The sequence below is a fragment of the Canis lupus genome, chromosome 22, assembly GCF_011100685.1.
Source record: "Canis lupus familiaris isolate Mischka breed German Shepherd chromosome 22, alternate assembly UU_Cfam_GSD_1.0, whole genome shotgun sequence".
In the NCBI taxonomy this organism is placed as follows: Eukaryota; Metazoa; Chordata; class Mammalia; order Carnivora; family Canidae; genus Canis; species Canis lupus.
Genome location: NC_049243.1, coordinates 26,514,088 through 26,541,973, shown reverse-complemented (window position 1 = coordinate 26,541,973; position 27,886 = coordinate 26,514,088). Strand labels below are relative to the sequence as shown.

Here is a 27,886-nt window from a genome sequence, read left to right as displayed (position 1 = left end):
AGTAATGCAAACACCCTCACAACAGGAATGATGGAAGCTATCTGCTTCTCTCTGGGCTTCTTGCTGACACCCACCCTTGGATCCTCGGGTCACTCTCAGATCTTCTCAATCATCAGCCTCCTTATGTGACATCGAACAAGCTGAAAAATTATTTTTTTTAAATTGGAAAAATAAGTGGTTATACTGCATCCTCTGTGGGAAATTTGGAAGCATACTTTGTAAATATGAGAAATTCATGAGATTCAAGTGATTTATGTCCTCCTTCAAGAAAACAGGGATTGGGGTAACAGAGAACCTTCTTATAACTCATTCAACTCATTGCAAGGTCAGTAGCCAATAAAGACATCACCATCCGTGATGAATTGTGGATGGGTTCCACCCCCAACTTTCCTTTTATCCTGGAGTCCTAGATAAATGCCATGATGGGGACTTTCGTGTTCCTGCTTTGTCCTTCTTAGGTACCTAGCAAGACACAGCAAGGGAAAATTAAAGAGAAGGGAATGCTAAGCTGATAAAATTTTATCTCAGAAGTAAAATGCCACTGATATTAAAGAGATGCTTTTGCAGGGTAAGAAATAAAGAAGAACTATTTGACTAGCATAAGAGTTATCTTAATATGCTTGTTACCATAATTTACAGATTTTAGCAGTTAGTTTTATATCTTAAAAAAGGCCTAGTCCTTTGTTTTTTCAGTAAATGGGAAATAAATTTGAATTTTTGTGGGTGCAGATTTTGCAGATGATCTTTAATGGAATTCGCAGAGGCAGTTGCTTACTGGTAACTGTTTCTAAGTTCACATTCATAGATGGTCATGCTTATTTGTTTCTATTTTATAAGTCCACTGATTACTTCCAATGCACATTACAAATCTTTTATTTTTTCATGTTTGTTAAAACTTACCATGTATTTTATATAAATGTTCTACTAATTTTTCTCTCTGTCTCTATGCATAGGTATTTACAAAAGTAGATCTTCTATTCTCACAACATGCTGTGTACTCTATATACCAGCCTTATTTGAAGTTTGGGAGATAGAGATTAGTAACGTTGCCAAATGTTTATAAAAGATTTCTCAATTCTCAAAATAACTTCATAGATAGATAGATAGATAGATAATAAAGTCACCCTCTAAGATATGCATAGTATATGACCATTTTAATTCCATTTTGTAGATAAGATAACATGGTGTAAAAAAATGAAATAATCAGTCTTTAATAAGTTGCAAATCAAACTGTACTAGAAGCCAAGATAACTAGAATTCATGTTTCTTCCTTTATGAATCTGTTCCCCAAATTTGTGAATCTTTCACAAGCTGTTACTGTGTTTGAAACCCTGTAACGTGCAGAGCTGAAAGTAGCATAATAAAAATGCAGGTCTTGCCATTGGCCTTCAGAAAAGCTGTATGTAAAAGGGAGAGAGAAGGCTACTATGCTACTTTAAAACATAATTGTGCCTCTGAGTCATGATTTGTTCTCAGTGTAGATGGCTTTGATTGGAAACTAAGGTTTCTAGGATAGGCTTCAGAAGAAGATTCTAAAACAAAAATATATTTGAGCTTCTCCATGTAAAAAAAATGAGATGAATTTAGGGATGAAAGATCAAAATAGAAGAAAAAGTGGAGAAGAAAAGGGCATTCTGAGCAAAATATTGGGTAGCTACACAAAGTACAGTGGTGAAATTTCTTGGTGCCCAAGGATATGTGAGATTCTAAGGGAAGGCATTTACTATGTGCTTCTGGAATTTAATCCTCAGTTACCTCAAACCTTCAGTAAAATTTTCTATATGCAAGTGGTCTTCACATATATACTGTCCCCTTCATCAATTATTAACCAGGGAAAGCATCTGTGTTCTCAGCTGGGTATGTAACAGTCTATATAAACTGGAGGAGGTGAGAGCTCAGTGCATAGGGGATTGCTGGGTAAAACTGACCATGAAATATAAACAGTTTGGAATTTTCAGAAATTTGGAGAGAGTTTGAAACTTGTCAGAGGAAAAGATGGTCTCAGGAGAACAAGTACAAAGTTGGTATGAAATTGTTCAACTTGCTCATTCGGTATCCTTTTATCCTAATTACATTTATTTGCTTATTGTCTGTGCTTTGATTTTCTTCTCCAAAGTCTCTTTTATATTCTAATAGCTCCTTCTGTTGGTTAACTATATAATTATGGCATTAACTATACAATAAAAACTCCAAAAGAATTCATGAAAGGTGAAAAAAGAAGCCTAACTAATACAAAAATTGCTCAGTTAAGGATGGAAAGGTGGAAAGGAAGAACTATTTCCCCAGGATTGGGCACTGTGTGGATGGGTGCCTCCTCATCTTTGGAAGAGAGAGATGAACTTACCTCAAACTCCGTTTTAGGACCTATGAATGTCCAAAGCTATTCTTCCCTGTGATTCCTGAGACTCTTCTAAGGCTCACTTATATGCTTGCAATCCTTTCTGCTACACGTTTCCTCAACCTTGAAAATCAAATCTTATCAGCATCCATGCACACGTGCGCACACACATGAGTCTGTTCAACATTTTGTGAATATGATTGACTTACCAAACCTGGGGAGTTTGTGAGGCCCATCATGGCACACAGTCTTCTTCTAGCTCATTACCTCCAGGATCTCTTCCTATCACCTCCATCTCTTTCCTTTCTTCTGATTCTCAAAAGTAAGAAAAAGCATTCCTCTCCATACCTGTCTATATGTAGCAACTTTACTGACACTATTTTTATAACTTGAGCAAACACTGGGAATCTTACCCTCCATCTCCACCTCCTATTTGACCCAAGTATTTCTTTCACGTAGATATGAGCTCTCCCAAAAAGGGATTCAGATAGCATTTTCTCCAAATTTTCAAGTAGGTAAATATTTTGTATCACATCTACATTACAGATACCGGCAGACGCTACTTATCTAAAATTACAATTATCAGGACTCTTCTGATGATTTAATAAATATTCAGAACAGGCAGATTAGAGGGTTAGAATTTAGTTGTCTGGCTTTTATAAATAATACTCTTAGTTGTTGGCACCCTGGATAATGTTTAAGTATATTCATTGAATCAGGATTTATCTAATTGGTTTATAGGGAAGATAATTTAATTAAATGCTTAGTTTATTTTCAAAAATGGTAAATGAATACATCTGTGCTTTTCTAGGTTATCTATCTATGAGAAATCCTATTGTAGAAATCCCTAAATCCACACAGCCAAAGAATGAAAACATCATCTTCTTTTTCTTTTTTTCTTTTTCCATTTCATCTGTTATTTCATTGTGGTACCAAATTGCTCTTCAAAAAATCTTAAGCCTATTTCAAAATTCTCACTAATTTCAAGTGATAACTAAAATCATTGGTTATAGATCTAGTGTCAAATAAGTCTTTATCTCTTCCTGTGGGCGGCTATCTTCTTGACTGATGTAAGTGAAAAAAGAACTGCATTTCTTTTTTCTAGTTGAAAATGGACAATTTAGCCACCGCATGTCTGCCAATGTACCTCCGTATGAGATGTAATTATATGTGAAATAATAACCTTGCTGCCAAATAGTTTTCAGTGCTTTGCTTTATATGAGAAACAATACATTTCTAGTTCCAAAAGGCAATAAGATAATGACATTCGAGTCAATCTCTTGCTGCTTTTACTTTCTTACTACATTTTAAGTCTTTTGCTCATCCCTCTCTAAGTTTTCAATATGTTAAGATGACAATCTCTTATTATAATTTAGATAACATAGCCTTTGGTTAATTTTTAGCCTAATTTTTTTTCTCTGAAAATGTATGTATTAAAAAGTCTATTCTCAATTTGTGATAACAGGTTTTAGAAAATATTTCTCTCATATAAATCATCAGCTATTGTGTAGTGTAAGAGTTTATAATATACTATTTTCACTAATCTATTTTAGTGCATTAAAAGCTTGTTCAAATAAAAAAATGAGCCAGACAAAAGAAAAGTCAATAATAATAACCAATAGTTATTTAGCACTGACCATGGACCAGTCATCATGCTAAAATGCATGATGTCTTATATATATTCTCTCATTTGTTCCTTTCAAAACACCTATAAAGTAGGTACTCTTCTTTAATTTCCATTTTACACGTTAAGTTGAATTTTTTTAATATGTGACTTTTTTCTTTCTTGCTTCCCAAGAAGCTGGACCTTTGTCTCTCTAAGTAGATTTGTGTTACAGGGCTGAAAGCCAAGTTGTCAGATATGCATAAGACCCTCTTGCCTTTTCTCTTAATTGCAATGTCCTAGGCTCGTTGAGGTAGAGCAAGAGAAAGGGTATGCTAACATTTTAAGAATAAGCCAAGCTGGGGAGAAAGGAGACCATAAATACAGAAATTTATTATTTCATATATCATTTCTTCACCTTCAAAAAAATTTAGGGACTTAGAAAATGAACATATCAGCAGAAACTAGTTGTATTAGTTACCTGTTGCTGTGGTATATAACTAACTTCAGAGCTTATTATGATGTCTGTTGATTAGGAAATTTGGGAGCATCCTAACTGGATGATTCTGACTCAAGGTCTTCCATGAAGTTGTAGTCAAGATGTTGTCCAGAGATGCAGTCATCTGAAGACTCAAGTGGAGCTGGAGGAGCTGTTTCTAAGATGGTTATATCCTATGCTTAATAAATTACTGCTGTCTGTTGGTCTGAGGTTTCAGTTCCTTAACACTGGGACCTCTCCATAGGGGCTGCTTAAGGATTTTCATGCTATGGGGTTGGCTATCTTCAGAGAGAAAGATCCAAAGTGGAAGTGGCAGTATCTTTTGTGATTTGCCTCAGAAGTTATACAATGTCACTTCCGTTATACTCTGTTGGTCATATAGACTATCTCAGATACAATGTGAGAGGGGACTACACAAAGAAATGAATTCCAAAAGATGAAGCTCTCTGGAGACCATCTTGGAGTCTGGTTACCACAACACTCTACACGGAAGGACCGAAAGCCTCTTTCTGTTAACATCTATTAAGCTTCGCAGGACGCTTATATCACTGTGAGGAGGAGAAAAGACACCCTCAGAGTAAATGAAATTAGTTTTTCTACTCACCTAGTAACTTTGGGAGGTTTTCAGATGTTTGTGTCATGCATTGTTCTAGGCAATGGAGGATATTCATTGGCAAGTGAGACAACAAAATCTTTGCTTTCAAAGAGTTTGTATTCTAGGGTAAAGAGATAAACAATGAATGTATTATTTAAAAAGATCATTCAGATGGAAATAAATTCTAGATGGAAAATAAAATGCACGAGTGTGATGTAAACTGGTGGGGGTTCTTTAGTAGGAGCTCATAGGAGACTATTCTGAAGAGAAGATGTTGAAGTTGACATCTGAATGGTGAAAAGAAGACAGTACCTAAAGATTTAAGTGAGAAGAATAGAAAAGGCATTTAGAAGTAAGGGCAAAAGTACTTAGAAGTGACCAAACTTTTTTTTTTTTTAAGATTTTATTTATTTATTCATGAGAGAGAGAGAAGCAGAGACATAGGTAGAGGGAGAAGCAGGCTCCCCACAAAGAGCCCCATGCAGGACTCAATTCCAAACCCTGGGATCACACCCTGAGCTGAAGTCAGGTGCTCAACCACTGAGCCACCCATGGGCCCTGGAACAGACCAAACTTAGAGGTTTAAAGGGGCAGAAAAAGAGCCATGTAGCAAGAGCACAGTGCTAGAGGGTAAGTTAGGAGCCAGGTCACATAGGGTCAGGGTAAAAAGTATAGGATTCTGATTTTCTTTTAAATTTGTAAAGTTATGGGATAATGGCATATAGGGGAGAAACAAAATATGATTTACACTTTAGAAAGTTAACATCGACTTTGCTGTGTAAAATTGGAGTGGAAGTAAAAGACTTTTTTACAATTCTCTTTCAATCATTTAGGGGATAACTTCTGATTACTTGAACTGGAGCCCAGGCAGTGAAGTTGGAAAAAAATAGTCAGAATTAGGATGTATTTTGGGGATGGAACCAAAAGGACTTGCTGGTGAATTCAAAGTAGGGTTTTCAGGAAAGTGAGGAATGAAAGATTATGAAAAATGACTTGAGCCACTGGCAGAAGGTGCCACCATATATGGAGATGGGTATGGCAGTGGGAGAAACTATATACATATCACTGAAGTCCATTTCATTTATATCACTAAACTATAATATTCAGTTTACCTTGTATTAATTTAATATGCCTACTAAATATCAAAATGGAAATGTATAGGCAGTAGGATATTAGTCCTTGAGAAGCAGGATTGGAGGTCTAAGTTGAGAGTCCTCTGCATAGTAATATAGAGTCATCAATATATAGATGACATATAAAACCAAGAGATTGGATTAGGTCGCTAGAGACGGAGTGTAGGCAAAGAAATGACCACATAATCAAGGGCATTAGGGAGATGAAGAGGAACCAGAACATGAGCTGAGGAGGAGCAGGCAATAAGGCAAGAGAAAAACCATAAAAGTATGTTATCTTAAAAACCAAGTGGAAAAGTACTTGAAGAAGAAGGTAGTGATCCAGTATGGTAAATTTTACATATATAAAATTTTATATAAAAATCTGTATATAAATAAAATTTCTCACAATAAATACATGTATATTAATGTATACATACACAGTTATTAAAAAAGATTTATTATGAGGAATTGGCTCAAGTAATTATGTAAACTAAGAAGTCCCATGATCTATCATCTGTAAGCTGGAGACTCTGAAAATCTGGTGGTGTATTCCAGTCTAAGTCCAAAGGCCTAAGAAGTAGAAGTATGAATGGTGTAGTTTTAGTCCAAGTGTAGAAAAAGTTCAATGTCCCAGCTCAAAAAAGCAGACAGAATTTTCCATTCCTCTACCTTTTTGTTCTATTCGGGCCCTAAGTAGATTGGATAATGTCCACCTACACTTGGGTGCAATATACTTTACTTAGTCCACAGATTCAAAGGCTAATCTCTTCCAGAAACACCTTCACAGAGGGTTATGGTTTTCCTCTTGCCTTACTTCCTGCTCCTCCTCAGCTCATGTTCTGGTTCCTCTTCATCTCACAGACATATCCAGAAATAATGTTTAATCAGGTATCTGGGCATCCTGGTACCCAGTCAAGTTGACACATAAAATTCCATCAGAGGTTAGAACTGAGAATTAATAGTTGTATTTTGCCACATGGAGGTCAGAAGAGCAGTGTAGGACATGAGGAAGCACTAAAGAAGAATGATTGGCCATTGTGGTAGGAGGAAAACCAGATGAATACTGGTTGAGTTACAGCAAAGACAGTGTTCATATTATCTCAAAGAGAAGAGTATGTCAAATGCTGCTGGGCTGTTGAGTAATGTAAAGGTAGAATATTGACCGTGAACTTATATAAGATATGGGTAGTTGGTGTCCTTGGTAAGGATAGTTTTAATACAGTCATGGGGATGAAAACAGAGAGAACTGAAGAGACATAAGTGAGGAAGGAAGTGGATAAGTCTAGACAACACATTGGGGAATTTAGAGACCATTCAGAATTTATTCAAGTCCCAACATTCTTGGACATAAGACCCTATATAACAGAAAAATCAGTAACTTTGACTTGTTGTAATAGATATTTATTTCAAATGAAACTTGGACAATATTTGTGAGATGTACAGATTATAACAATACTTCTTGTTGATAACTTTGCAAGATATAGGAAGACAGTTCAATTTTTTCCTGCTTGGCCTGGACATGATATCCTAACTTAATCCATTTTCATAGGTATGATTTTGAAATGTTAGTATAGTTGGGCAATGCCTTAACTAGCCATCTATGTATTGGTATAGCTACGACATTGCTTATATATTTATATATATATATATATATATATGGATTATTTGCTTATGTTTATAATAAACTTCATGAGAAGAAACATAATCATACTTTTTTTAAAGAAATGAAATTTGTAATTTAACCCAAATGTTTTGTTCTTAATTTTATTCAAATATTGAACTTATAGTATAACATTGATTTTCTACTGTATCCCTCTTCCCCAAGACATGCTTCCCTTAAACATCTTTTTTTTAATTTTATTAAATCTCAACATATTTCAGACACAATATAAAAAAATATTGTATCTATTTAATGAACACCTGGGTAACATCACAGAACATAAGAAATAAAAAGTTACAAAAAGTAGATTAAGCTCTTGGTTTATTTTCCCCCAATTGCATTTCCCACCCTCCAAGAGATATCCATTTTCCTGAATTTGGTGTTTATCATTTTCATGTATATTTTTACATTTTATCACGTATATTATACATAACCATCATTACACACATATTACAGTGTTAAACTCCATGCTTCCAAACTACATTAAGATATTATGTATTGATATGTAATATGGTTTTGTTCAACATTTTGTATGTGAACTTCTTTAATGATAAAATTTAGGTTCAAGTCCCTGCTGTGTAGTATTCCATATTAAAAATCTGCTACATATATATCCATGTTCATGATGATGAAACTTTGGAGTGTTTCCAATTTTTCACTTTTAGAAACAATGCTGGAAGGAGTTTTCTTTTAAACATACACAGTTTCATATGTATGTGTATATAAATGTGTGTGTGTGTGTGTCCCACAGGTTTTATGCTCACAGTGGAACTGAAGGGCATGCACACCTTCACAGTATTAGATATTGCCCTTTTCCCCTCCCAGCTCTTTGCATTTGTTAACATTCCAACCAACCCCGAGTGTATGAAAAATTTCCTTTCCTCTGAACTAGCCGAGAATTGGTATTATCATTGCCTACACCTTTAAAGCCCTATTTTAAAACCTTCTATATACATACTGTCGATACCAATCGCAAGTAATGACTTCCACTAATTTTTCAACACAATTAAACATTTCTCTTACTATGATTCAAATTTCTTTCTTTTTGTTCTGAGCTCAGGTGAAATAAAGAATAGTATAATTTGCAAACTACTGCACTTTAATATTTATTGTTATAAAAAAACTCTTGATTTAAGCTGGAGTTATACAATTATAATAATCATGAAATAATGAATGATTTTGGTGATATTTATACTGACCCTGCAGTTCTTGGAACACAGGTAAATCTCAAGATACATGATCCTGGTTTGGGAGGTGGGTGAGAGCAGGGGAAAAGAATAATCTCAGGATAGTCAGGACAGTCAGGGCAAGTAAATTTGGAGTAGGATGTGGGAAATTCTCTAATTAATAAATTTATTTAAATATGCTTAGTCCATAATCTTCTAAACTATTTGACTAAATTATATTTGTTTAAAAATTGATTATCATTTTATGGGACACTAGTTTTTCATGAGCTAGTAGTGTTTTAGGAAAGGAAATGGCAAATATTTTCCTAAAGACTTAAGAATTTGATATTTTGATAGCAAGAATTTACTTAGTGTTCTTGATTTACAAAAAGAACATCAAAGAGACTTTCTTTTTTAAAATATAAGAAATTGTTTGCTGATTTTGAATGTCTGAATGGTAATATTACTTTTAATGGATTAAAAACATAAAAGAAAGAGTGTTTTTAATTTTCTCCTAGGTTGTACAGTCTAATTGGTAAAATGTTGGATGGTGTTTCTGTCCTCTTTATTTTCCATTTCTAATATAGAATCAATTAAGAGTAAGCATTTGGAAATAATTCTTAACATAATTTTGTGATCCCTTTTATAATACAGTTAATGCAGTTCCTCCAAGTAAATGGATATCAATTTCAATAAGTTTCCTAAATGGAGGGTGCTGTATGAGGCCTTTCATCCTGCCCTTTTAAAATTGACAATTAAGTACATAAGAAGTAAGTGGTGATTTTATTAGAACCCTACAAATACCAGGCTAAGTCAACAGCTTTTCTATAGTGATAACTTCTTTTTGTTTAAAAGTATGAGGACTGAATTTTTTCATTACACTTTAGGCAATAGTTGCAATTAATAAAATATGTAGTAATATGTAAGGTATTCACACAATTATATATATTAAATTTATACATAATTGTATGCCTGTATATAATTTTCTTTACCTTTTTCAATTTAATAGAATGGTGGCTAATGCTAAGTGATGGGAGTAATGTAACTACATTAGTCTACTAGCATAAACTAAAGACTGATTGAGTAAAAATAACAATATTCATTAATTAAGCAAATATTAATTGACTATATACTTTGTAAGTTCTTTGAGCCTAAATTCTTAAATTAGATGAAGGAGAGAACAAAAAAGAAAATAGTATGTTGAAAGGGCAAAAATGTACGGGCCCCATAAAGTCAAAAAGCCACATATAACTTCTGACCTCCCAAAAACTTCACTACTAATAGTCTACTGTTGATGACAAGACTTACCAGTAACAAAAACAGTCTATTAACACATATTTTGTGTGTATTATATAGAATACTCTTATAATATAGTAAGCTAGGAGAAAAGAAAAGGTTATTAAGAAAATTATAAGGAAAAAAATACTTTTATAGTATCATACCTTTAGAAAAAATATCTGTGTATAAGTGGCCCCATATAATTAAAACCTGTGTTGTTCAAGGTTAACTGTATATGATATATATAGGTGTCTTTATATTATATTTTACATATATTTATAACATACATTATGAAAGATCCTTTATAAGAAACCTAACTATGTCTCTTTAGGTCACACAGTAAGCTTATTTAATATTATTTATTTATATATAACATACACACAAAATATGTATAACATATAAATATATATTTTAATCCCCTGTTTATTTCCATAGTAATAACATGTAGTACAGTGTGTGAATTCCAAATCCCTTTATCTTCTTTATTCTTCTGAACCTAAGTAAACCTGTTTTAATACCTCATATATTTTTATTATTGCTTAATTTCATTATCCTTATTACAAAATATAAATGCTTTGACATTATTTTAATGAAGAAATCACTTTAAATATTCCTTTTTTTTTTACATATTTTCAAGTTGCATTGTGAAATCAGAGTGAAAAACTTAATGTGATATACTTAAGAAGTACTAGAACATTATTGCTTGCTGCTGTTCTATGTGAAACAATTTAAACTTACATAAATGTGAAAACATTCTATTCAAAGTATTTCTATTAGGTAGTATATAAATTGTAGTTTCTGGAAAAATAGACTGGATAATTTTCAGGATAAATGCTATCATCTGATAGTTTTTTTCAATGAAAATTTAATAAACTTAAATGAAAGACTGAAAAATATGTAGAAAACAGATTTGAATAAAAATTGAACACGAAGGATGTAAAAAAATATTATAATGTTTTTCATTTGTGTTTTACTTCAGGTAAACTTTTACTATATATCTCTTCTTCACCAGTAATAATGTCCAAACTTGTTTAACATTACATCTCTGAGGAAGTAAAGTCCATTCATTTATACATGTATTCATTTAACATAATATGGTGTATTATTGAATATACCATAATCTGTGGCTTCTGCCACTTGCTGAGGGTACAAAAATTTGCCAAGACAGACAAATGACTACATTTTTCATCACAGAGTTGAAAAACCCAAAATGGAGTATCTACAACTGTTAAGTGAGCACAGAGGATAGAGTACCTATGTGAGCCATAGAGGGGAGGTTCAAAGGATATTAAGATAACTCAATACTCAGGGTAGATAAGGGTGTGTAAGAATGGCATTCTAGGCAGGGTAAAGATCACAGACGAAAATGTAAAGGCAAGTGGGTCCAGGGGCCTAGGTGAGAAATTACCTTGTAGATCATTCTAAGTTGTGTGGACAGTGTTCTGCAGTAAAAAGGATGATGAGGAATATTTACAAGCAAGTGTTATGGCTGAAGTGGGTGTTATGAATACCATTGTGGCAATATTACTCAGCCATCAAAAAAAAAAGGAAATTTTGCCATTTGCATGACGTGGATGAAACTAGAATAGGGTATTATTATGCTGAGTGAAATAACTCAACCAGAGAAGGACAATTATTATATGATTTCATTCATATGTGGATTTAAGAAACAAACAGAGGGGCATAGGGGAGGGGAGGGAAATAAGAAAGGGAGACAAACCACAAGAGACTCAATCATAGGAAACAAGTGGGTTGCTGGATGGGGTAGGGGTGGGGGGATGGGGGTAACAGGGTGATGGGCATTAAGGAGGGCATGTGATGTAATGAATACTGGGTGTTATATACAACTGATGAATCACTGAACTCTATCTTGGAAACTAATAATACACTATATGTTAGTTAATTGAATTTAAATTTAAAAAATAAAGCTGAAAGCAGTTAAAAAAAAAAAAAAAAAACACCACTGCGGCAACCACCTGGAGAATACTTTAGATAGTAAAGGAAAATATGGCGACTACTTATTAGTTATTTTGATAGTCCAGGAGTGAAACATTAAAGAACTTGAATTAAATAAGGAGTGTATCATGTTAACAGAAAGCAGCGTATGGGCAAGCTCACAAGACGTAAGTGGTAAAAGTTTATGTGATAATAAGATGAAAGAAAGGGCAACATAATGGTTTCTAAAAGTCTTGTGTGACAAAGTAGATTGTAATAGAACTGCTAGAGATACAGACTACAGGAAGAAGAGCAAGTTTGTGAACAAAAGGAATGAGGGAAGCTTCAGATGTGACAATGTTGAAGTTTTTATAAGATACTCAAGAAAAGATGTTCTAGTCTTAGAGATACTTACCTACCTTGACTTTGGCTCTTGGTTAAGAAAAAAAGAAAGAAAAATGTTCCCTGAAACTGTAGCCACAAGCTTGCATGATAGGATTGGGATCCAAAGTCATAGGACTTATCTATCTAAAAAATAAAAAAAATTAGTTTATAGTTTGTCTCAGTTGAGAGTCCCACAGAAAATTGGTAGGGTGGAATTGATAGCTTCAGTGGAGGGACACTTTTAAACAAAGGCCTCAAATTTAACTTTGTCCTACAGATACTTTCAAGAAACAGCAGCTAACAATTTAAAATACCAAGTACATGATATAACAAGTTATCATCTGAGAAAGTTAGCAAAAAAAAAAAAATACTGAATTTGACCAGTAAGAACTGTGAATGTTAGGATTATCAGATACAAAGTACAAAATAAGTATGTTTAAATAAATGTATCAGGCCTGTCCTTCATCCTGTCTGACACTGGCTTGGTTTACCTTTTACTCAGAAATCACTGTATCACCCAGCTTTTAATTGGTGTAACTTGAATATGTCCACCTTTGCTGAGTGATCCATCTCTTGCTTTCTTGCCCAGGCTTCTCCAATGCCAGTGTGGGACGCCCGCTCATCCCCATCTGGTATGTTTTCACATAGATAGAAGTTTAAGAGCAGGCTTTAAACATTTGCAGATGGGAACTACTAAATAAACACTCCCCTCTTTTACTTCTTAGAGGGGACAATCCTGAAGAACTTTCTATATGGCTGTTCATAAGGTCTGAGTAGGATGAAACCTCAATTGCCGACAGCAATAACCACATTGATGCCATAGCATTTTATTGGCTCCCTCTTTCAAACTCCCCATCTCCTAAGGCAAGACCCCTATATACAAGTCTGTGTTTCAGGCTCTGCTTTCTAAGAAAGAGAAAGAACCCAGACTCTGCTTTCTGTGGTGAAAGGGTAATCCAGGCTAAGACAGTTGTGACTATAAGTAACCCTAAAACACAGACACCCGGAATAAAATTCTGGAATTGTCATTGATGAGAGAAGGTGGAACTGTGATAACCCTGGCATGCAGTTGTGTTAAAAGTGCTAGGACTCTCATTGGAGGGTAGAGAAAAATGCAAGTGGAAGGCTATGCAGTGCCAATGGCACTTGAAAGATAGGAGAGCAACGATAATTATAAGGACGGTGGAGCTTTCTGGCCTTTGTTATCTGCTTTAGGAGCCTCAAAAAAGAAAATGACAGACTCCAGTGAACCAACTATCATTTTAAGGTGTGTTGTGAAAGTAAGAGGGTCTGTGTGTCAGTGCTTAAAAAGCTTCTTATCTCATAGAGCCATAGAACAGATAGTGATGAAAACCAGGCCTGGGACTTAATTGTCAGGTTAACAGAGTGATAAGGGAGACAATGCCCAGCCTTCACAGTCCTATATTAAATCTGGGCCCTTCACAGATGTAGAGCAGTTTCTTCAGAACCCACTTGGGGATATTTGATGAACAAGCCAGAAAATCTTGGGCCACAGATTCTCTTGAACCTTGAACTAGGCTTCCTGTAATTGGAGAACCTGGAAAGACCTCACTTAGGACAGGTGCCTCACAAGTGGTACATGTGTTCCTCAGGATATAGTCCTGCCTTTTCTCACTGCCTCCAGACCAATACTTAGGGGCAAGTCTCAGAATAACCCAAACAGGGAAATACTGGCCATGTTCTGGGAGGAAATAAAATACATAGCCCCAAATTGCAAGATGTATACCAGCAAGGATTGCAAAAATGTGTGGTTGAGTAGAACTTGAGGGTGGCCGATGGGCAGCTGTAGTGGTGCATTCATTAACGTCGGAGTACCCTCTTGTGACTTGGGGTTTAAGGTTCTGGTAAGTGATCTTGATGCTACTCAGGTGGGTTTTTGATGCTTTGAAATGCTTCTAGTCTAAACAAAATGAAGTAGAGAGATAGGAGCTATCTTGGTAGAGTGTCGAACAGGAGTCAGAAGCCTCTGAAAGACAATTTTAAAATGGACTTATTATGTGTGATCAGAGCACCCACTACCAGAATTTCCTGGGATAGTCCAAAAGATTCTCTTTACTAATTCAATAAGTTAATAAGAAACATACTGGTAAAGGGATGTCTGCTTTAGACACTTGGTGGCTATCCTCCATGAGCCAGAGCCAAAAATAGCATGTAGTGCATGACACGAAGATCCTTAGTAACAATAGGAATAATGATTCAACATGGTAGAAGCAGATATAATTATTGGTAGAGGCAAGGCAGAGATAATTATTATTGATGACAGCAAGACCAGAGTGGTAACTGGATGACTTGACCAAGAGGGACCTATGGTGATACTGAATAGCCTATAGTATTCTTTTTTTTTTAAGATTTTATTTATTTATTAATGAGAGACACACACAGAGAGAGAGAGAGAGAGAGAGAGAGGCAGAGACACAGGCAGGCAGAGGGAGGAGCAGGCTCCCTGTAGAGAGCCTCATGTAGCACTCTATCCGGGACTCTGGGATCACAACCTGAAGTGAAGGCCGACGCTTAAACACTGAGCCACCCAGGTGCCCCAGCCTATGATATTCTTAGGAATTACACAAATAAATAGTCAAGGGTGTCCCTTGACTTGTGTAACCAGAAAAATATTGAGAGTTGGCAAGGTGAAGGGTGAAGTCAGCTGCTGCAATGGAAAATCAGGACTCTTTGAGAAGTTTCAAATCTGAGCTACTTTTCTGACTCAGAGCATTGATTAAAGGAGAGACTGGGTCTTCTCAAGTAAGAACCTGAACACACCTACCACAGAGGTATATGATAAATACTCTTCTCATCTTTTCTGGAATCAACTTTTGGCTACTTACCAGATTAGCTCAACACTGGAGAAAGAGATTCCCAGTTGCCATGGTCATTGGTAGGCTCAAAACACTATTCTTGTTACCTATACAGAGTGGAGGCTCATGGAGGCCAAAGCGCAAATAGAAACCTCGCCCAAGTTGATCTCACATTGATCCAATGGACCTGTGAGGCACAGAATAAATTGATATATACCAAAGTAAATGCTCTATGCTCTTTTAAAAAGTAGGGACTATAATTGTATTAACAAGACACAATTTAACTATATTCTATTCGTAAAAGAGACAGCTAAAACAGAACTACTCAGAAAGGCTTAAAGGACCACAATTGATCCTTGGAATGTGGTGTTTCATTTTCTTTCATCTCAAAGTATTTTCTAATTTCCCTTGTAATTTTTCGTTGATTAATTTTTAAGAGTATTTTTTAAAAATGAGTTATTTATTTACTTTAGAGAGAGAAAGAACACATACACAGTGGGGGAGGGTCAGAGAGAGAGAATCCCAAGCAGACTCCCCATGAAGCCCATCCAAGGGCTTGATCTCATGGCCCTGAGATTATGACCTGAGCCAACATCAAGAGTAAGATGCTTAACTGATTGAGCCACCCAGGCTCCCATTTTTATTAAGAGCATCTTGTTTAATTTCCTCATACTTGCTATCCTTCTGTTACTAGTTTCTAACTTCATTCCACTGTGGTCTGAAAAGACAGTTGGTATGATTTCAATCTTTAAATGTATTGAGACTTGCTTTGCCACCCAATGTGGGAAAATGTTACAAGGGTCCTTGAGATGGATGTCTATTCTGCTTTTGGGTGGTATGTTCCATAGATATCTGATAGGCATAGTTTTTAGTTTTTGTTTGTTTGTTTTTTAAAGATTTTATTTATTTATTCATGACAGACACACAGAGAGAGGCAGAGACATAGGAAGAGGGAGGAGAAGCAGTCTCCATGCAGAGAACCCCATGCAGGCCTCGATCCCTGGACTCCAGGCTCACGCCCTGAGCCAAAGGCATATGCTCAACCCTCAGCCACCCAGGAGTCCTGGTATAATTTTTTTAACAGAAAAAAAATGCAAATATGTTTATATACTGAGACTTACAATTCAGTGGGAATATATAGTTAAAAAAAAAAAAAGTGGAGGCATAATTGATGGCACAAAGTACCCAAGGAAGTAAGAAAGAATGTATAATATAGTACAGATAGAAGACATGGAAAACAAAATATATGATAGAGTTGAAAAGTTTTCTGACATTTCTAGCTTTAAAAATATTCACTGTGCTATAGATTACAACCGAATACAGATAAATCCTAAACGGAAAGTCATAAATAACAACTTGTTTAGATTTTAAAAGTCTTATGTAGATGGCTCGGCTCTCAGTTTTTTATTTATTTGTTTGTTTTTGAGGTAAGACAGGAAGAAATTTTGTTTTAGTGACTAAAAATTTCAATTAGCTCAAGGTCCCATGAGTATATTTGTTATTATTTTGGACTCCTGGATTCAAATAATTTCTGGGCACCCCAAATAATGGTTCCATTTTCTTTGTTTGTTAGTTTGTTTTTAAAGACTTATTTATTTATTTATTTATTTATTTATTTATTTATTCATGAGACCAGAGAGAGAGAGAGAGAGGCATAGACATGGGCTACTGCTTTCACTGCCCCAGCAAACAGTGTTTGACATTTGACAAAACATCAAGGAGGACTTGGGGGCTAAATATGAATATAGATACAAAGTAATTTACATATGTTCTTTGAAATGGTTAGCTTCAGGAACCAATTCCAAGCCAGTCCAAACCCAACCTGAAATTTCTGCCTCAATCCTTAAATTTCTTTGTGGCATATAGTTCATAGCTAACCAGGCCCCAGAGAGCAAAGGAAAGGTTTTCCCTTCTGCCCAGGGCCCTTTTCATGTTTACTACCCTAGGACGACTTTCAAGGGAACATTCACATTTGCCCATTCCTTTTCTCACCTTTGTGTGTGTACCATTTTTTTTAAAGCAGAGTGCTACTGTTTTGTCCCTCTCTCCAAATCTTTTTAGGACAAGTTATGTACTTTCACAAATCTTTTCTAACCTCATCCCAAAGCAGAAAGATCATATTTACTCCATTCTGTTAAAATTTCTTTCCTTTTTTTATAAAGTTTTTTTTTTATTTAAATTCAACTTGCCAACATATAGTATAATACCCAGTGCTCATCCTATCAAGTGCCCTCTTCAGTGCCCATCACCCAGTTACCCCATCCCCTCCACTCACCTCCCCTTCTGCAACACTTTATTTGTTTCCCAGAGTTAGGAGTCTCTCATGGTTTGTCTCCCTCTGTAATTTTTCCCATTCAATTCCCCTCCTTTCTCTTATAATCAACATCACATTGTTTGTGGTCTCTAATTTGAACAGTTACAGGTAGATATATGAAAAAGAGAGGAAGATCTCACCAGGAAAATAGGCTAAATGTTTGAATGAGGTGCTATAAAGTTTCAAACTTTATTCTGACATCAATGAAGAAATATCTGAGTGATAAAATTTGAGGCCTACTAACAATATGAAGCACTGTTATATAAAAAAGACAGAGATATATGTGCTGTTCAAAAATTTTTTGTGTTATTTTCTGCCTTGCTTTAAGACTTGGAAATATAACAACAAGAGCATTAACAAAGATTTCCCAGCTTAGCTGAGAAAAATTATTCATATGAGTATTATCTAGGAGATACATGATACTGAGCTAACTATTGGGGGAATGAGGATGTAGGACATATAAAATTCCATAGCCAATCTGGAAAGACAGCTTAAATGTATTATTGGGTAATTCCTCACGATGTCAAAGATAATGTCTTCCATGAATGTATTATCTATGTGATCATAAATACCTGATGAGACTTAGCTAGGTATAGCTGACTAGGATATATCCTAGGTAGCAGATGTAAGAAGTTTATTAATTTAATGGACAGGGAGCTATCTTAGCTAAATTCCCTATTTTGTTATTGTTGACTTTGGATTTCAAATCTCTAAATCTCTTACCCTAAATTCTCTGTTCAATAGTAGAGATACTTGAAAACATCAAATATCAGTGGGTTTAGAATATGCTACAATTAATTTCATCTACTTAAATTGGTCTTGAGAACATCCTTGAAGACTGAACATCATGAAACATGCAAGGAATCATGAAAAATGTTGGTGGAACTTCATAGTAGAGTAGCTTCCATAGTGTTTCTGAGCTGATAGATTAGGAAATGAGATTTTTAAAAAGATGATAAAGAAGTGTATGTTTTTTGATTTTATTTTTGAACAATAACTATCATGAAGAAGTGCTTTTTAATGATCAGAAAAAAAAACTTCAATTCCAAAATAATCCTTTAGTTAGAGATTTGAGGACGAAAGAAAGAACAAGTAAATAACAATATCTTTACTAAAAAAAAAAAAATAACAATGGAGAATAATAGAAATAGTTGATCTCCATTTTTCTCTAGCTTAAAACACCTCCTCTGGGTTTCCATGGTTTCTGTATAGACACTTCCTTACAGTGATTTCCATCATATCGTAATGTGATATTTTTAATTATTCTAGATTCTTAAAGTTAGCATTTTATAGAAATTTAGTGATGAAATGGACCTTAAAGTTAATATTGTCCAAAGTGCAAAATCATCATTTGCCTTCCTCTTTTTCTTGGCAGTGATTCAATTAACTTCAGATGTTCTATTTTTCATCTGTTTAAATGAGTCCCTGTCATAGTTAGAAGATAATCCAACTTGGAATGCCCTTACCAGGTGCTGCTATGTGGGTTTTTTTTTTTTTTTTTACTTTTTTACCTTTAAAAAAAGATTTTATTTATTTATTTGAGAGAGAGAATAAGCATGAGAGAGTGAGCATGAGACTGGGTGGGTGGTGCGGTGGGGAAAGGCAGATGGAGACACAGATTCCCCACTGAGTAGGAAGCCCTATATGGGGCTCAATCTAGGACCCCAGGATCATGACCTGAGCCAAAGGCAGATGTTTAATCAACTGAGCCACTCAGGCACCCTTACCATGTGTTTTGTTTTTTTTTTTAAACATAATTGTTTTCAATCTCAGCTCATGTGTAGGTTGGTCAATTCAAGAGATAAAGTCTATAAAACTTTATTTTATAGTAAGCATAATCTTTTGTTGCATAATAACCAGCTCTTCATTTCTGTTCTAGAATAAAAGTAGTAACTCCTTTCCCTGGGCTCCACACTTTCTTTACACCTAATTAATACCCATATATCAATTCTCTGAGCCTTACTCTGTGCTTTCTAGACATCTTACAATTCCTTAACCTACAAGGCAAAAATTCTGTCCAGTCAGGATACTTTGTTACCTCTTTAAATGCTGTGTGAGATGTTTTGGAGCTTCTTTTGAAAGCTCTATACTAATGACTTAGTAATTGTTAAATGACTTTTCAGATAAAGTTTGAAGTCAGTGATTTAAGAACTCCTACTTTATCTTGGTGGCACTACTCAGGTCTGCTATAGGTCAGAAAACAACTTGCTGTTCCAGTAGTTTTGAATAAAGGAAGAAAGGAAAAATTGATTTTGGAACAATTTTTACTTTATACTTCAATGGAAAAAAATCACAATATTTTCCACTCTTGCCATTGACATATACCATAACATAACTGATCATATTACTTTTAGAATGATCCTAAGGTTAAAGGAATAATTTTTAAAACCTCTGTTTCCCACAACAAAATTCATTGAGTGAAAATATTCTTAATATTTCAAATGCCTTAAGATCTTAAGATTCTTTCTTTTTTTTAAGATTTTATTTATTTATTTATTCATGAGAGACACAGAGAGAGAGAGAGGCAGAGACACAGGCAGAGGGAGAAGTAGGCTCCCTACCAGGAGCCCGATGTGGGACTTCATCCCAGGACTTCAGGATCACTCCCTGGGCTGAAGGCAGGCGCTCAACTGCCGAGCCATCCAGGCATCTCTTAAGGATATATCTGATAATTATTTTTGATAAATGATATAGGACATCGAAGCCATCTCATCTAACCTCACTACCTTCAAAAATTCTAAGAAGTAAAACAAAGCTTTTCTTACTTGAAATCTTACAATCTGAATACAGTTCTATAATATTTCACAAATGGGGAAACTTGAACTCAGAAAGGTTAAATGACTTATTCAAGCTCACAAAGCAAAATACCCTAATTTGGAGCTCCTCTTCAACAGTATTTTTATCATGCATTTTTATTATACCTTACTGAATTTTAGTTGTCAAATATCTGTCTCCCCTAGAGATTATAAACTCCTTAAGATCAGGACATCATTGGCCTGGTCCGAAATTTGGCATTATATAAATGCTTGATAAGCTGATCTGACCACATACCTCTTTTAGAACTAAGTAATGGCATATTCCCTTCATTATGCCATCACATAAGCAATAGTTGGGTTCTTTGCTTGGAGGTTATTAGTGTATGTTTGTCAGTAAGTGTAGAATGCATTATCAGATATCTATGCTTGAGTCTTTTGTCTCTGCAGATTCCAGATGATGCTGTAGCACCACCCTTAGTATTATTGATAATTGAGGCCTTACCTTACACACCTCTCTAATCTGAACACATTTGACAATTAGCTGTTCAGAGTTGTAAGCGGAGCCTATTTTAAATTGGACGTGGAAAGTGTAAGTGGAAAATTGGATATGTAAGAGCAAGCGACTGAGGAATTAAATTCAACTTGTTCCTAAGTATAGCTTATCTTTTCCTAAAAGGTGCCTTATGTTGTTGTGGCAGAAAGTAATCATTATACTGTCTTGGTTCTATTGTACATGGGAAATATTTGCATGAATTCATTGTCTAGAAGTAACTCCTGGTAGTATGCAATTGATTCTGATTTTGGTACATATCACCCAATTTGATTTATGCTCCTAAGGCACATTACTTTTCCAGTGGGAAGTGAATAGTTAAGTGTTGAGCAAGAATACTCATGGAGAACAGGATGATAGCAATATCTAATTGTGCAGAAAAGAATTAACAGAGCAGGCCTGCTATCCTTAGAAAAGCCTGGTTGCATTGTTGGTCCTTGACTGGCATCAGAGTACTTAGATATTCAGAGGGTTTCCAACAACTTAACTGATGAAAGTGCTCATTCTGCCTAAATAGTTTGTGCATATAATATTATTTATCCTGGAAACCTGCTTTCCTTCTGAGAGCATGGAATTTTGGTACATGCTAGGTATAAAGTGCCTATCTGATCAGTCCCCAGTACACACCCTGGGCACTGAGTTTCTAGTTACCTTCCCTCATAGGGAACACTTTACTCATTTTATCACAACTCATACCCGGGGGACTTAAGTATGTGTTGAGTCACTCAGGTAGAAGAGGATTCATGGAAGCTTGCATCTAGTTTCTTCCTGGACTTTACTCAAAGTTCCTTTTCCCTTTGCTCATTTTGCTTTGTATCCTTTCACTCTAATAAATCATAGCCAGGGTTCTGACTATAACTACTACTAACTACTCTATTTGAGGAAACCAATCATGGAGAAATAGTTTGCCTACCTCTGGTAAGTTTCAGAGCCAGGATAATATGCCAGAAGGCGACTATGCAGAGAACTTGAGGGCGAGAATTCAATCAGTAAACCACACACTAATTTTTGCCTGATTTAGTTCAGTGTTTGACTAATGATGAGCAATTTGAATATAAATTTTGCTTATATAAATTGTGTTTATTTACATACATATAGAGTTCTCCTAGGAGAACTGTAGATTTTTTGCTTTCACTAGTGATTCCCTCCTATCTTTCAATATTTGCCTGGTAAATGGTTTTCCATCAAACAGCCTAGGCACCTGTTTTTTTCTTGTGCCCAAACAGTTATGCAAATGACAGTTTCCTTCTTTTTTTTTTTTTTTAAGATTTTATTTATTTATTCATGATAGTCACACAGAGAGAGACAGAGAGGCAGAGACACAGGCAGAGGGAGAAGCAGGCTCCATGCACCGGGAGCCCGACGTGGGATTCGATCCCGGGTCTCCAGGATCGCGCCCTGGGCCAAAGGCAGGCGCCAAAGGCAGGCGCCAAACCGCTGCGCCACCCAGGGATCCCGACAGTTTCCTTCTTAAGTTGCTCTAACAGGGCAACAGTAAGAAAAAGGAATGTTTGGGCATGTACCTTTAAACTTTTTTGATTGAGGGGTACCCAGTTGGCTTAGTCAGTAGAGGATGAGACTCATGATCTCAGGCTTGTGAGTTCGAGCCCGATGTTGGGTATATAGATTACTTAAAAATAAAATCTTCAAAGAGAAAAAGAAAAAAAAATCTTTTTTTAGTTGATTCATCTTTTACAATTTTGTCTCCAAACAAATTATTAAAATTCAAAATTTTATTTAATATTTACTCAGGAATAAAAGCAATATTTTCTCCAAACAAAATTATTTGCTTCTGTGTGACCCAATTATCTGGTATCATGAATAATATTTCTTTTTTAATGAATGATATTCTTGAGAATTTCTACCCTTGTACAAGTCACTCTATTCTAAGATGCACTCCAGTATTTTCATCCATAACATGAAGAAGGTGGGTGAGGTGAGAAGGCAAGTTAAACAAAGTTTATATAAGTGGTGAGTCAAATAACAATTTATTCTTAGAGAACTAAGTCCAGATATCCAGACACCAGCTTCTTGCCAAAACTTTCACAGAGGGGGCACATGCATAGAACCTTCTAAAAAATGAGCATGAGAATGTTGTATGAAACAGGATATTTAGAGAGTCTCATATGATCTCCTCTCAAGAAACTTAGTCATTATAAAGGGACAAATAAGAAAATGTTAGTGGTGAAACCTGGTAGATTCCACCTTAACCAATTAATCAGCATTAGTATCACAAGTAGGAACAAAAAGGCTTCATGAGCCTTCTGACATAATGCACTGAGTGAGACAGAAGTTTGCTTTTAAGATATTCTTACCAAAAATGCATAGCCTGATTCAGGAGTATACATCAGACAAACCCAAATTGAGGGACACTGCAAAATAATTGCATGCTTCAAGAATAATAAAGAATTGCTAATAGATAATTACAGATAAAAGGAGACTAAAGAGACGTCAGACAATTATATGTAATATAGGATCTTGGATTGGATCCCAGGTCTGAGAAATAAAAAAGCAAATGCTACATAGTTCATTAGTGGGACAATTGATGAAATTTGAATAAAGTTGGTATATTAGAAATCACATTGTATCGTTATTAATTTTATGATTTTGATAATTCTATTATGGTTATAGTCTTTAGGAAGTATACAGTGAAATACTTAGGGGTGAAGAGGCATTAAGTCTGCAACTTACTCTAAAGTGTTGCCAGAACTAATATGTGTGTGTACATGTGCCTATGTGTCTGTAGGTGTGCGTGTGTCTGTGAACATGGGAGAGGGAGACAATGACAAGGTGTTCATGATAAATGTTAACATTTAGGGAATATGGGTGAAATATATGCAGTAATTCTTTGTGTCACTTTTGCAACTTTCTTGTAATTCTGAAATTAATGCAAAAATTTAAGAAAGTATTTTTTTGTTGTTGTTTGCTTGTTTTTTAATGAGGTCAGAGTCAGAGAGGACTCTAGAGTCACAGAATCCCAAAATCCCTGGGCAGAAATCACTCACACAGAAGAGGTTATTATTAAACCATTTGGTCAGTCAGCCAGGCCGCACAGGTTGGCTGAGTGCCTCTTCTGTTGGGACATCTCCTGTGGAGTTAGACATCCATATGACTAAACAGAGCAGCAAAGATCCCTGCCCACTTGATGCTTACATTTCAGCAGAAGAAGACAGAAAAAACCCCCACAAAATTAGTGCATTAGAATGTGACAATAACTAAGGAAAAATAAAAACAGACTGGAATAAGTGTGATAAGTGTGCTGGGAGGACACTGTGGTTAATGACCTGGTGGCTGCATGTCTGGGTGTCCCTTTGGCCTCTTCCACATTCCAGTGAGAGCTTCCATTCAGTTCAGATCATGAGTGTGACAGTACCTTTGCCACAAGATAACCACTGCTACCCAGACAGTAGGATGACTCACCTGGGTGTGACAGAAAGGTTGTTTTTTTCCAGAAGTACCAGTTTTTATATATTTGGAAACTATGACCCAGAGCAAGAAACACAGCACTATTTCTCTGACACTAACAAGTACTCCGATTTAGTTAAAGTTACAGGTTAATAAAACTTTCAGTTAGTTTTTTTTCCAAAATCTTTTGAGAAAAATAGCCCAGAGTTTTATACTTTCAGCAAGCGGACTGGCCCTTCCCTACCCTGTAATGCTGCAGCCACTTTGGGACCACTGGACCCTCTAAACACGTAAAGTTCACCCACAAGTCCCTGGGCCATTCATCTTCACAGGAAGGAAGCCCTAGTTTAGTTGTTCTGGTGGCTCAACATCAGTTCAAACTCATTGTACCCAGTTTAGGTGACTGAATCTTTGCCTTTTTCTGAGGCCTTGTACCAAAAGTCTTCCCTCTCAGCCTTACTCGAGGACTTGGAGGTCTGTCTGTGCATGAGGGACAGACTGGTCTGCTCCTGACCCTGCTGACTTAACAGCCTTAGATATCCTATTTATTAAATGTTTAGTGTGCCAGATACTGTATTAAACTCCTCTGTTCTCTGATATGGGTGCCTTATTATCCTTGTTTTGTACAGAAGGAAGGAAGACCTGGAGAGTGTGAATTGGCCAAGGTTGGTCATAAAGTCAGGTTGAAACCCAGCAGTCCACTCCAGAACTAGAGCATTTTCCTAATGCTGACTTCAGCGTGCCTTGATTTCCATATTCTATTCTTTCTAGTTTGTATCCCCTTCTCTGTCTAGTTCCTGCTTTACTCACTTTTTACTAGATTTACACAGATGTCCACATGTGGTTGCTCTTCTTTCTCTTGGGTTGCTTTGTTCAAAGCTGGGTTCCTCATCCACCCGGGTCTGTTCCCCAACACTCTATCCATTCCCAATTTCTCTTTGAGGCTTTCCACGTAATTTTTTTTAGAATATTTTATTTATTTATTTGAGAGAATGAGTGAGTGATAGAGAAGGAGCAGAGGGGCAGGGAGAAGCAGGGCTGCATAGGATCATGACCGGAGACAAAGGCAGATGCTTAACCGATAGAGCCACCCGGGTGCCTCTCCACGTAACTTCTATAACAGAGCATAATGAACTACAATCCTAGAATCAGTTTTTTCTATCTCCAACCTTATAACTATATAAACTAGGCAAGTCAATCATTCTTTTTATCTAAAATGTGAGGGTGATACTAGCTTGCCAAGGTAGAGTAAAACTAATAAAAGTAATGTAAGATGGTATACATGAAAGAAGCCACCATGGCTCCTGATGTCATTGAATCTTTATCCCTGTTTATATTCCAGTGTGTGTGTATATGTGTGTGTGTGTTTAACCTCTGCTTGATGCTTAAAAATTTGCATTTGTATATTTATAATAAACATGTCTGTAATGGGACTGTTATGGTACATATTACCACACACATATTAAAGGAATACATTTTTCCTCCAACTTATAATGATTTTGTGGACAATTTTAAGAATTGAAGAATGCTTGGCCACCAAAGTGGTTCCCAGCCAGCTTTTTCTACTAACACATCAGCAAGATGCCAACATACGTTATCAGCAATGACTCAGCTCTCAGAAATTATTCTCAACACCAAAAGCACAGGCAATTCCAAAAGGGCATTTTAGGTGGGATATAATTTGAAACATGCCTCTCTCTGGTCATTGCTGGTGTGCTGCTCAATGAGAGAGAACAGATATTTCTTCTCCTGAAAGAATTAATCAAAATCTGGATGGGAGGGGATACAATTTGAAAAGCCTCTGAGTTATTTTGATATCTTTTCTACACTCATACATATATGCTCTCTAGGAGTGGGGTTTACCCTGGATGGTTAAAAAATCATTATAGTGATCCTTTGCAGAAATATATATACATTATATATATATATATATATATATATATATATATATATATATTCACACAGCGGTTGAGAATTTTTCATTCCTATCATCTGCATGATAAATGAGCATCCAAATTATGTCAGCTAATGTTGAAATGACTACACGAATTATATGTGGTTTCATTTTAAATTCATGTCTTTGATATCTTGGCACTCTAGTAATGTATTCTTTCCTAAAACCATTTTACAATCAACTTATTCTGATTAATTTTCAGAAAGGATTTCATTATTTTATATTTTTTATTTATTTATTTATTTATTTATTTATTTATTTATTTATTTATTTATTTACTTTTCAACCTGGAGAGTAACTAATAAGATTTTATGAAAATATCAAAAATGGTATGTGGTCTGGTTATTCAGTAGTATAACTTATTTATTTACCATTTTAAATGCCATATAAATATGAATATTATATATTTTTTACTTAAATGGATTACATATGTAACATATGCATATGATAGTCTAGTGTGTGTAAGAATACATAGCTCTGTACCTGGCATGAAACAAACATCAAATAAATATGATCTCTTTTCTCCTTTCCAAAAATGAAACTGGAGGGTAGTAATTAAGAATACTATAAATGTGAGAGCCCCTGTGTGGCTCAGTGGTTGAGCATCTGCATCTGGCTCAGGTTGTGATCCTGAGGCCCTGGGATCAAGTCCCACATCAGGCTCCCTGCAGGAAGCCTGCTTCTCCTTCTTCCTATGTCTCTGCCTCTCTCTCTCTGTGTCTCATGAATGAATAAGTAAAATCTTAAAACTAAAAAAGAATGTTGTAAATGTGGTTCTGTTCTAATGATTCCAGAAAAGAACTGGGCAATATAAAATATGTTTAGTGGTCTTCAGAATGCAGGATAAATAGAGATGATGGTAAGGGGAGGCAGGCTGGCTAAAGACTGAGGAAAAAGCTGGAAAGCTGAAGAGAAATTCAAGATAAGATACAGGTGGATGAAGAGCCAACCTGAGGCCACAGCGATAATTCAGAATGCCCGTGGGCCTTCACCTTTAACTGAGACCTAGGAGAATTGAGAAAAAGTCATCCTTATTGACCACCTCCTACATGCCAGGTACTGTTAGATACTCTTCTTACCTTACCTCTTTTAACCCCTGTAAGAATCTTAGGAATTAGGCACAATTAGCTTCATTTATAGAAGAGAAAAGTGAGATCCAGAGAGGTTAGGTAACTTACGTATTCAAGTATGCACACCCACAAAGGGGCAGTGTTGGCGTTCCAGTGTGATGCATCTGCATCAAAAGTCCAAAGTTCTTGCTCAGTCTGTCCTGCCAAGGCACCTTGCTGAGCCTGCACTCCTCAACAGAGACCGTGAGGAAGAACACAGCCAATTTAGCTTGGGTAGTAGTTTCTAGACACACCAAAGATATGCACAGCCCAGAGGGAAGAGCTTGGACTCCAGATCTGTCAGTTTTATCTCCAAGTTCATAATAAACTCTCTAAGCAAATAACTGCATCAGCACAGAGGTGCTCTCTAGTTCTAGCCTTGAAATCCATGCCTACACTTCTCTTTTGG

General features: G+C 35.7%; 1 long non-coding RNA gene across 1 annotated transcript; it reads right to left on the bottom strand.

The window, feature by feature from the left end:
* Positions 1–27,886, bottom strand: LOC119865137. Its single transcript, XR_005376028.1, has 5 exons — positions 27,547–27,886; positions 15,420–15,576; positions 5,045–5,156; positions 2,548–2,647; positions 1–462 (listed from the first exon to the last, which is right to left on the bottom strand). It is a non-coding gene; the product is annotated as an uncharacterized LOC119865137 (long non-coding RNA).